Source organism: Diceros bicornis, chromosome 18 (genome assembly GCF_020826845.1).
Source record: "Diceros bicornis minor isolate mBicDic1 chromosome 18, mDicBic1.mat.cur, whole genome shotgun sequence".
Taxonomy (NCBI): Eukaryota; Metazoa; Chordata; class Mammalia; order Perissodactyla; family Rhinocerotidae; genus Diceros; species Diceros bicornis.
In genome coordinates, this window is record NC_080757.1 from 3,772,076 (window position 1) to 3,785,019 (window position 12,944).

At 35.2% G+C, this 12,944-nt stretch overlaps 1 pseudogene; it reads right to left on the reverse strand.

Annotated features, from left to right (window-relative positions):
* Positions 1-3,968: 3,968 nt before the first annotated feature.
* LOC131416773 (zinc finger protein 624-like) lies at positions 3,969-12,554 on the reverse strand (annotated as a pseudogene).
* Positions 12,555-12,944: the final 390 nt, after the last annotated feature.

Genomic DNA, 12,944 nt, shown 5'->3' on the forward strand with positions numbered 1-12,944 from the left:
CTTCTGGAGTTTTGGTAACATTCTATTTTGTGTCCTGGAGTTTTCACAAGTGTTTGTTTTCAAATTATTTGTTAAAGTCAACACTTTTTTTTATACTTTCCTGTATGAATACTTTCCATTAAAAGTATTAAATAATTGGAGTATACTGAGACATAAACTTCACAGTTACATAAAATGTTTGCTTTTTGTCTCTAGTCCAGACCTAGGTCCCATTTTGAGTTATTGTTTCCTAGGTTCCTCTTGCTTACCCATGACACTTACACAACTGTCATTATTATAACAATGAAAACATCACAGAATATGGAAAAAAATATCAACCAACTAGTTTGGAGGGGACTGAGCTGTTATTACAAAGTAATGAAAGCAGTAGAGGCCAACAGAAAGACCTTGAGGAAGCACTGGAGGTGCTGTGGGTTGATATGCAATTGCAACACACCTGTAACCTCATTAACTATGCATGTAACTAGGAAACTAGCTGTACTCAGGAAAACATAGCATAGAGGTAACTATATCGAAAATTGTGTGTATCTACTGTATGGAAAGTTATATAAAATATATAAGAACTAAACAAATGAAAAGACACACTATGTTCCTATATAGAAAGGCTAAATATAGACGTAAGAGGGGAAAAAACGTACTGACAATAAAAAGGCAAACATCAGCCTGTGAAAAAATATTTGTATTAAATGTTACATGATTAATATCTTTATTATAAACATTTAAACAAAATAAGTACTAATATTTGAATACATAAATCGGCAATGATATGAACAACTGAGAGCAAATGAAGATTAAGGCCAGCATGAATTCTTTCCCCTGCCTGCAAATTAGTGCAAACCAAGAGAAATTTGACCTCCTCTGGCCACTGTTCCTCTCCCATAGTGGCTAGTTCCACATTTCCACAAAAACAAACAGCCTTGAATATATCTCCAAAAACATCAATGATCATTTTATATATTTACTTAAGTTCTCTTGGGGAAGGGGTTACATCAGACAGTGAAACATCTGAAATATCGGCTTTAATATTTTTTCTCCAGAAGTTGTCCCTCTCAGGCAGCTGCGTTTGCTTTTCTCTCCTCCCAAATAACTTCCCTGCCCCTAAGATTCATCGGCAAAGAGGGCCCTGCTATCCTCCTTCAATACTTCCTCTTCGACATTATCTACTTACATATGCCATTCAAAAAGGTGAAAGTTGAACAACTTTCAACAAAACAAAAAACTGCGACATAAATGCAGGCACCTAACGTCTTTCAAACATACTCTCAGGGACCTTCAATTCAACCCTCCATGTTAAACTAAAAAGAGAAGAGCTGACATTCTGGTAGGTGAGAGTTTAGTGAAAATATTATCTTCATATATTTACAGTGGCTTTGTAAAGTGGTGCAACTATTTTGGAAGTCAAGTTTAAAAAATCATACTTAGCACAGTTAATTTTAATTTCTGAGACCCTACCTTAAAAAAAAAACAATGAACATATAGTAAGATATATATGCACAAAGATATCCATATTGATATTATTCTGAATTCATGATATCCATTACTGAAAAAGTAGAACTAAGCTAAACATTAAAAAGGAGAACAAAAAATTTGAAGAATCAATTGAGGAATAATATTTTTAATAAGGCATATCTTTTGGATTTCCTGAGTTTTATATATGTGCACTTATTACTGATTCAAAAAATTTCCAAAGATAATAGATTCTGGAAAAAATCTCCTGAAGAGTATCTGGAATAGAACATTAAAATGGATATATTGGTGAAAAACCCAAGATGATAGATATCAGACAGCAAAGTGTCCAACAAGATGTAAACTTTTAAAATAGGTGGCCAAGAATTGATTAGATGACTCCTAAATTTTTCCTCCCCCTTAAGGATATAAACTGGTTGAGTGTGGGAGAATACAAAAAGACTTTTGAGGATCTCTTGGAGTATTTGATATGCATTCTCTGCAACTGAAGGCTACATAGACTGATGTCTGACCTCTTCTTAAAAAGTCCAAAGGGCAAGAAACGAAGTGTCTAATTGCTGATATGTATGGGAGAAGTGGTTGCTGGAGTGACTCGCACTTGCAGAGTTTCTTGAGGCAAAGTGTGCATAACATGAACATGGACCAAATGAGGGCCACGTGTGAGAGAGATGGCAGTGGGGTCATCTTGAATCCTGTCTCTGAGGGCTGCCTGGTAGAGTAGGTGGACTGTTCGCAGAAGAAGCTGAAATTACCAGCTTCCTAAGCACTGAAGAAGGTATAAGCAATTAGTATTCAGACGCATTAGCACACATTAAGAGAATTCCAGAATGATGGGAACATTGCTTAAGAACCCACGGAAGTGCTGAGTCATCTTTAAACCTCTGCCAAGTCTAAAAAACACAAGGCCAGGCTACAACAGTACCAGTCTAGAGCTTCTACCTCTCCTCCCTGTCCTAGCTCCAAACCTGGAGGAGTTCTAGGCAACTTGTATTAAGGGAAGAGGAAGAGGAAGTTGATCATGCCCTCCTGCACTGCAGGCTTCCCTGTATGAAACAACGAGCTGGAGAAGGGGAAATTACTGAACTTTAAATCAAATTCAGATTGGATTCTTAGATTATTATACGGGATTAGGCATTTTTATTTCTAAGTTGTGACTGCATTTTTACAAATACAATAAAAGACTTCTTTTTACCAAAGAGTTATGGGGCTTGCCTAAATTTTCACAAAGGAAGGACAAGAACTAGCTCTCTATGAGATTTCAAATAAAAGTAATATGTAAAAATAAAGTTGCTTATTCCTTCATCTCATGAGTTGTGTTTAACATATAAATTACACTACACACAAAAAAGAGGAAATATATTTATGATGTAATGTTAATTAAAAACATCAGTGTAGGGGCCGGCCCGGTGGCACAAGTGGTTAGGTGCGCGTGCTCCGCTGCAGCGGCCCGGAGTTCACCAGTTCGGATCCCAGACGCAAACCGATGCACTGCTTGGCAAGCCATGCTGTGGCGGCGTCCCATATAAAGTGGAGGAAGATGGGCATGGATGTTAGCCCAGGGCCAGTCTTCCTCAGCAAAAAAAGAGGAGGATTAGCAGATGCTAGCACAGGGCTGGTCTCCTCACAAAAACAAAAACAAAAACAAAATCAGTGTAATAAGATTAAAACCACAAAATATGTATATAAAATAAAGACCAGAATAAACATGTTATAATACTTAGTGGTAGGATTTCAGTCGTTTACTTTCTTAACATTTTTCTCTATTTATACACTTATTCCAATAAGAATGTTATTTCTACAATAGAAACACAAGGGTATTTTTATTCTGAAAAAGACTTGAAATAAATACAGCAAAAATTATAAACAATGATTATTAGGGTGGTTGGATTACATGGAATGTTTTCTCTTTTCTGTACTTCCTTAGCATTTGGTAATATAATTATGGAGGTTTTATATGGTAAAATTCATTTCAAAAATTTTGCATATCATTTTCTTTCTGTGCGACATTATATATGTGTTTTTCTACCCAAATTTTCATTTTGTTAATTAACATAATTCTTTTTATTTTTAAGAGATTGTTGAGCCAGCGGCTTTTATTTAAATTCCGACTTTTGAAATTGAATACTTACTTCCACAATTCACTCTTCTACATTTATTGCACTGTACAATAGCTTTCAAAAATGTTTTCCAAGGTATTCAATGAAAACTGAAAGAATGATAAGAAACGATATCTGGAAAAAAATTTCCATGTCAATTATAGTTAGTCTCTTAAGTGTAAATTTTCTGATTAGCCATAAAACTTGATATATAATAATTTCCCATATTTGTTATAGTCATAAGTTTTCACTCTCCAGAATGTATTCTTTAATGAACACTGAGTTGTAAATAATTACTGGAGATTCTCTTTCCCACATCCATTAAATGTATAAAATTTATTTCAGTGTGTATCCTCTGGTGTTCTCTGAGAACAGACATTGTAGGACATCTTGCATTTTTTACTTTCACACTCTTTGATGTGCTCTCTGGTGTACAGTAAGGCTTGAGCTACACCTGAAAGCTTTTTCACATTCATTACATTTATAAGGTTTTTCTCTGGTATGTACTCTATGATGTACAGTAAAGTCAGAATTTGTCGTGAAGGCTTTTCCACATTCCTTACATATATAGAGCTTCTCACCAGTACGAACTCTACAATGAAGGCTAAGCTGTGATATGCTGACAAGACTTTTCCCACATTCCTTACACATATAAGGCTTCTCTCCAGCATGTGTTCTCAAATGCACAGTTAGGTAAGAACTTTTTCTGAAGGCTTTTCCACATTCATCACATTTATGAGATTTCTCCCCAGTATGAATTTTCTGATGTTCCATAACATGTATCATCTGGCTGAATGCCTTCCCACAGTCATCACATTTAAATGGTTTCTCTCCAGTACGTAGTCGTTGATGGGCATGAAGGCCTGAATTGCTTGTGAAGACTGTACCGCACTTGTTGCATTTATAAGGTTTCTCACCAGTATGAGCTTCGTTATGCAGAGTAAGCTGTGACATGTTAGTGAAAGCTTTCCTACATTCATTACATTTATATGGTTTTTCTCCAGTATGGGTCCTCTGATGTACAGGAAAGTATGAGTTACTCCTGAAAGATTTCCCAGAATTGGTACATTTACATGGTTTCAATCCAGTGTGAATTTTCTTATGTTCTGTGAGTTTTACCATTTGAATGAATGCTTTCTCACATTCCGTACATTTGTAGGGTTTCTCCACAGTATAAATTCTCTGATGAACAATTAGGTGTGATTTTAGCCCAAATGATTCCTCACATTCATTATAGTGGTAAGGTTTCTCTTCCGTATGAATTCACTGATGTATAATAAGAGATGAGGAATGCAAGAAGAACTTTCCACATTCATTGTGTTTATATGGTTTGTCTCCAGTATGAATTTTCTGAGGTACAGTAAGGCTTATTTCTAAAGGCTTTCCCACATTCATTACATTGATATGGTTTTTCTCTTGTATGCATTCTCTGATGTCCTATGAGGTTTACTGTATGACTAAATGATTTGCCACATTCACTACATTCATAGGGTTCTTCTCCAGCATGCACTCTAACAGGCAGAGTAAGGCTTGAGTTACTTCTGAAGGCTTTCCCACATTCATTACATCTATAGGGCTTCTCTCCAGCATGAATTCTCTGATGTACTGTAAAATCTGGGATATACCTGAATGCTTTCCCACATTCAGTGCATTTATATGGCTTTTCTTCAGAATGGGTCCTCATAGGGACAGTAAGGTATCTAAAAGGTAGCTTTTAGTTATCACTAAAAGCTTTCACACAATTGCTACATTTGTAGGGCTTCTCTCCAGTGTGAATTCCTTGATGCTTTGTAAATTTTGATGTCTAACTAAATGCTTAATCACATTCATGACATATATAAGGTTTCTCTCCAGTACGAAACCTCAGATGTTGTGTAAGGTGTGCATATTGGCTAAAGGCTTTTCCACTGACAGTGCACTCATAAGGTTTCTCTTCAGTATGAATTCACTGATGTACAATTAAAGTTGAGGAGACAATGATGGCTTTCCCACATTCATAACATTTATAGGGTTTTTTTCCACTACAAATTTTTGTATGTTGATTAAAATATGCAGGTTGACTGAAAACTTTCCCACATTCATCACCTTCATATGGTTTCTCTAGTACGTATTCTCTGGTGTTGAATAAGTGATGACCTAAAACTAAAAGCTTTTCCACATATATTATACTTATGAAGCTTTCTCTTTACCATTAATTTTCTTATCTATTTTAAGTGGTGAGGCCTGCCTCACATCTTTGTTGCTGTTAGCAGTCTTGCAAATTTTCTTGCCCAAGTAGGTTCCTGACTGAGTAATCAGCTCTGAGTTTTCTTTCCAACTTTGTCCATATAGATTACTTTTGCAATGATTGTCTTTTGTAAGAATTCTCTGTTCTTTAAAGAGAATAGATTTCAACCAGAAGTCACTTTCTCCAGTAAGAGTTTTCTCATGGTAATTATTCTTTTATTCAAATTATCACAAATATTTTGTCTCAATAACCTGTTATCTCTTTTCCAGGACTCTCCTAAACTATGCTCCTGAGGGTCATTTTTTATTAGTCTTCTCATTATGGTCCCCTGGCATGTTTCTTCTTCAGAAATACCTGCTGTAAGAGCAGGCTGCTTGGTTTCAGGTTTGATCAAGTTAACTGCTCTAGTACAAACTTGATGGTTAAAATGAAAAGGATCAACTTTCTACTGCAGAATTATTAATAAAATGATTTCTGATCATTTGTTTAAAGTACAAAAACATCACAACAAATTTTTATTTTATTAGCTTTTGTTTTCATATCCATCTGCACTATGGAATATTGTACACCCACAAAGTATTTTTAAAAGTCTTAAGTATTATACTAGATATTTTAGGGGGATTTTTATAAGATAAAAACAAGATATGAAAAAACATTTCTGTAAAACAATGAATCAACTTCCTCATATGTGAATATTTATGCTTATGTATGAGTGTATATACAACTACAGAGAAAAATATGTGAAGATATATGTTTGTTAACATGGGTTGCCTGGGGTGAGGAGAGGGGGAGTAATAAAGGGAGGGCCTATCAAAAGAGGAAAAGAAAATTAAAGACTCTACTAAAAACAAATAGTAAGTGATTGATGCATTTATTTAAAATTAAGTATATTTATGTAAATAAGGGTTTAAAAAATTAAATTCATTTTCAGCCAATGAAACCTATTTTACCAATATAGCCATTTTAAACCATATTTTGACAATATATTTATTTTACACTTTAGCAGCTTTTATTTACTTTAAGCATAAAATCCTCTGCTTTACTCATATTTGGTACAACTTATATACTCAGAATTACAGCTGCAGTGAAAAGCATAATTGCTTTGTATTACAACAATTGCTATGTATTACAACCATAATTGTAATGTAGATTTAGGATCCAAGGGAAAGAAAATGATTGATTTAATTAGCTAACTTAGAAAAGAAAAAAATTTAATGCATGAAAGTTTATAAAATTACTGAGTCCAAAAAAGTTATCAATATATGAACTAATGATTGGAAACATTTTTTCTGAACAATTTGTTTTATGACAATTCCCTCAGAGTTGGAAGAGACAAAAAATCATGATTATAGTGCTAATTAAGCAGAGCAGATATGGATGCCTGAAAATAAATTGGAAATTTAAAAAAGTAAAAATTCTTCAAAATGAAAAAAAAAAGCTTTTTAAAGAAGGATAAAAGGCTGTAGAAGTTCTCCATAAGACATACAAATAACATTTCTTAAAAATAATGATTGAAAATATTCATTTACAACAAATTTATTTGACCATTTATCCAAGTGCTGTTCATCCAAGAGCTGTAGTCAGATTTATTTACTTTTTGTTTTCCCTACCAAAGATGATATTTTGAGAACAGAAACTATATGCTATGGAGTTTATTCTCCACACTGACTACTTAATAGAGGGCTTGGATAACAAATGAATAAAAGAAAGAAAGAATGAATGATTTGGACCCCTCCTCCCAACACACTTCCATACACAGAAATGCACAGGGAATGAGGCACATCCTCAAAGGAAAGTGGTATCAAAGAATAATCAACAGATTTCTCACAGGAGACTGGAATAAAAAGGGATTTGTAGTGAAAAAGATTGTTTCAAATATTCATTTAATACATTCTGAGATTAGAAACTGAGCACATGCAAGTCTTCTGTGGCAGGCCCAGTTCTCTCATGTTTCCCACAAATGAAAACCAGCCAAATGCAAGCCCACAATTTAAAAATTACCAAATAAACAAGAAAACAAACCACTATGAATGAAAATAAACAGAAACATGAAACAATAGAAAATATACCCTCCAAAACTTCAGATATAGAGCTTATCTGATACTGAATTTAAAATAACTATGTTGAAAATGTTTAAAGACATAAAAGATGGAACAAAAAATATTAGCAAGAAAGAACAAAATGTGAAAAGCCACCAGGAAAGTTTAAAAAAGAATTGTATAGATCTTTTAGAAATAAAATAATTAAGAGAGAAGATTAAATATCACAGATAAGTCATATACACAATTACATTAAGTACCACATGAGGACACTGTATGTTTGTTTTTAAATTTGTTTAGATTTAATGTCTTTTAGATTTCTAGTGGAAATTATCTGGTATCTTCTTTAGGAACTTAGGTGTAATATATATTATCATTTTCTTAATCCAAAAAGACCAGGGTCTAAATACAGTTTCCTATTATGAGGAAGATAGAGAATTCAAAACAATAGATTAAAAAATGGCTCAGCTGAAGCAGGAAAGGTGTAGTTCACAGACCGTAAAAGTCTGCACATGTAGACGACTTCCTCTAGCAACGTTTGGAAGTCCAAGATCAAATAACATATAGGAGAAAGTCACTCAGGTTTTGTGAGTCATATAGAGAAAGATCAGAGGAATAAAGACATGTAAGGAGCTGAAATAATTTTGAAGAAAAAGCTAGCCTGTGATATGCAGACCAGATAGATGGGTAGGAAAGCAAAAAGGCCAGGGGAGTCATCAGGGTGCCAACAATCACGGTGCGAGTAAAGAGCAGACTAACCAGTCACAACAACAGTAAGAGGTAGTAAAAAAGGAGGAGTAATAAGTTTGATATCATGCCGAATGAGCTGTTTTTAGTAATTACCTAATCCAAACTGTGAGTAAGTGAGGGCAGTACAGATTAGTTGATACTAACTAATGGCTCTTTGACTAAGAATGTCAAAAAACTAAAATCATTCAGAAAATCCTAAGTGCACCATGGAGACTTTTCTGTATTAATGAGGGGGGACAGGATTACGCGACCAGAGGAGGAGAAATTCATGACCATGAGAGAACAATGGCCTTAAGAGGCATACTGGAGCAAGAAGGAGGCTGAGGCTGAGCCGCCTTCTTTTCCCAAAGATGCAAGGTAAAGTCGGTGAAAAGGGCTTTAGGAAAACCTTGTCACCTTAGAGAGCTACTTGTGCATCAAAAAGAAAATGATGGAAGGATAGAAAAAACAAAAAAGATGGAAGAGCTACATATGGGTAAAAAAAAAAAAAAAAAATGTTGGAGAAAATGACCATTTCCCTCATTGCCAAACAGGGGAGGTCATTAGAAGGATTCATTCACTCACCAAATATCTACTGAGTGCCTACTGTGTACCAGACAGTATCTAAGGGTAGGGACAGAGCAATGAAGATCCTGCCCTCACGAGCTTACAGTCCAGTGGAGAGAGTCCAAAAATAAATGCACAGACAAGAATGTATCTAGTACGGCAGAAGGTGATAAGGGCTATGGAGAAAAATAAAGGAGGATAAGAAAATATGGAGTGGTGGGGAGGGGCAAGGGGTTGCTATTTTAAATAGAAGGTCAGGGAAGGCCTGATAAGTGACATTTAAGCAGAGACCTATAGGAAGTGAGGGAGTCCACAATGTACATATCTGTGGGAAAGAGTGTTCCAGGCAGAGAGAGCAAGTGGAAAGGCCTGGAGATAGGTGCCCTACTCATTACTTAATATGAGAAGAGCTAGAGTTTGAAGGGATTTGAAGAAAAATGAGTGTTCCAAGGGAGTAGTCTGAGGGAAGGGCTTGTACAAAGGTAGTAAATGAAGATAGAGAAGATGAAGAAAGCAGAAGAATAAGAAGTAAGCTAAAAGCACATGTTAATGACATGTGACAGGAAAAAAATGGTTAAAAGAACAGGAGATAGGGATATTAACTAGCCAAAACTTTCCAAATGAGTATTTGGTGAGGCAGAGCTGCTAGAACCCCTTTCACTCCATAGTTAGATCTAGATGCTAGAAATGACCCATTTCTAGTAGGAGATGGGGGAACTGACCAGTGGCCTAGATTGCAGAAATTTCAAGGCAAGTATGAGAAAATATGGAGATTGAGATACTTGAAATAATCAATAGACACATGAGGAACAGAAGAAAATTAAAATGGATTACAGTAGAAGGACCTTGAAAATTAGGCAAAGGAAAATTGACCGGCAATGAAACAATGTTGCATGATGAGGGCAAGACTGGGTCAGGCAAATCAGAACTAGTGAGACACCTTAAAAAGCTGTTGCAATAAAGCAGGCATGAAAGAAATAAGGCCTGGAGCAACGGAAGTGGAAATACAAGCAAGGAAGAATCCAAGAAACACTTTTAAAGAAAATACAAAGAGGTTAATTAACAGTGAATTCAAGTGAGGAATGAAATAAGAGTAAAAAGGGCACCATGGATTCTAGTTCTGAAGAGTAAAACAACAGTGATACCACTGACAGAAGGGGAAATTAGGATCAGAGCCAAGTGTTGCTCGCTTGCTTTCTTTGTTTTCTTTCTTTGGCCCAAAGTGGGAGGGAGAACAAATGAAAGGAAGAGGTTATATTTAATACAACCATATTTAACTATTTTGAGTTTGAAGAAATAGTGAGAAATGAAATTGGGCATGCTCAATAGAGAGTATAACTGGGGCAAAGAGAAAAGAACTGGACTTTGGTGTCATCAACACAGAGAGCATAATTAAAACTTCCTGGATAGATAGATGGGTGTCTTTAGAAAGGCAGTGTGATGTGAACTCTAGGTCCAAATTGCCTGGGGTGAAATGCCATCTCTGCCTCTAATGAGGCAAGTTAATTTTTCTGTGCCACCATTTTCTTATCTATAAAATGATACACAGTCAGAGAGATGTTATGAGAATTAAAGTAGTTAATAATATGTAAAATCCTACTTAGGTATTTATTAATATTATTATTACTATTAGGACAGAGAAGAGTGAGAGGCCAGTGGGCCTAGGAAAGGGCTAAGAAAGGGAGAGGAGAAAGGCTCTCTAAGGCTAAGAAGGAGAGGCTAAGAAAGGAGGAGAAAAAAATATAAAGAAAAAATACTTAGAAGAAGAAAATGAGTAGGAATAGCAAAGTGTTTCAAGAAGGCATTAATAATCTAAATGTTCACAATTGGAGAATTATTAAATTATAGTATATAAAAACAATGGAATTTTTATAACTTTTTAAATGACATAGAAAAATATTTAATTACACAGGAAACTGTATGTATTATACGAAGTGAAAAAAGCAAATTTCACTGAAAAATGAAATGTATGCTCTCATACTTTGTACTATTTTTTAAACAGAAATTTATATCTATATCTGTAAAGTATGCATCATTAGTGATATCTGTTACTTGTGCATAGAAAAAAGTATGGAAATATAGACACCATACTATTAAAGCAGTTATTGTTGAGCTGAGGAATTATAAGTGGTTTAAAAATTTATTATTTGCATTTGTGTAATCAAATAAAAGTAATTATAAGGAAGGGCAGTAAAACAGTGGCACAGGATGCAAAAAGTTGAAGAAGAAAAGGTCAATGGCTTTTGGTTGAAAAGTGATGACCTTTAAGACAGTGCAATTTTAGAATAGTTGCAAGGAAAAATTAAATACAGGTCAAGAAAATGAATAGGACCTCAAAAACCAGAAACATGAATACAAATGACAAGCTTAAGAAGTCTGACACTAAAAGAAATTTTTAAAAAATAGCTAAAAAAGTAAGATCAATTAGAAAAAGGTTTAAAAAAACCCACAAAATTTCTATGCATGTCTGAATGCAGAGGGCACAGTACCCCAGGAACAGGATCAGACTGAGGGTTCTGATGCGAGTCAAGGCCCAGGGAAGGCAGCACAGGATGAAACGAGACACAGACAAGTAAAGCAGGTGAAACATAAAAAGACAGATCCCTTTCCTGTGAAATAGCTTTGACAAGAATTAACTAAAACAAAAATTTCAAAAAATAATTTTTAAACACCAATTGAGGGTGTTACTTTCAATGAACCTTAACATCCTGGTTCTCATTTACTTACCTGGATAGGAGTTTCCTGAAATCCATCTCACCACAATCCAATTTCCTTCCTCCAATTGGAAATCATGTCTGGTTTGGAAACTGCAAGCCCTGCTCAGGAAAAAGGAAATGTGACCTCACCATGCTGGTGATAAAAAGCCATTCCAGAATTCAACGAGGTCATCAATCTTTTGGAAGCCGTGGCCAATATAGGGAGTTCCATATGATTATAAAAGTACCTAGGGAGGGCTTACATCTGTGCTCTCAAGAATGGTGAGATATGCTGCATCACAGAATAAATCTGGGCGGATACCCCGCCCCAAAAAAGGGGGGAGAATGGAAGTATCTTAAAAGAGATTTTAGGGGAGATAGTTCTAAGTCTGGGAGATTAGACTATCCTCAGGTGCAGTTTTCAAGACAGGCCAATGAAAATATAAATTTTTCACTCTACAAAGAGCAGAGTTTTCACTTGGAAATGGGGATAAAATTGATCCATAAAGGGTTGATAAGAAACCATAAATCCCTGAACCCTAAAGCTCCATTTGGTCCAACAGAAAGATGGAGAGTCACAGAAGAGAAACTGCTCTTACCTAGGGAGGCCAGGTTCCTGTAGTTCTCCAGCATTACATCCTTGTGCAGATGCCTCTGTGTACGGTCTATTAACTTCCATTCTTCCCAAGTGAAGTCAACTGCCACATCTTTGAATATCATTGATTCTTAAACATCAAATACATTGTGATAACATGAAATTATCCATTACATAGCCCATTGGGAAGAAAACTATAGTATTGAAAGGGAGATTCATGTAAACAGAAAATTCTTAATTTGGAAGGGAGCTTGCAGGTTATTCAGTCCAACTTCCTATGAGGATATTTGAATATCCTCAGCAAGTAATCATCTAATCTCTGCCTGAACTGCTCCAAGAATTAAAACTCATTATTTCCCAAGGCAGTCTATTCCATTTTCAGAAGCTTTTCATTGCTAGCATAAATTTTTACAATATGAATAAAAATCTGCCTTCAAGTAACATTTAACTATTGGTTTATTATTTGAAACCAAAAAGCATAGGTTTCTTCCTTCACTGGAGAGTTCTTAAAGAGTTTTAAAACTTACT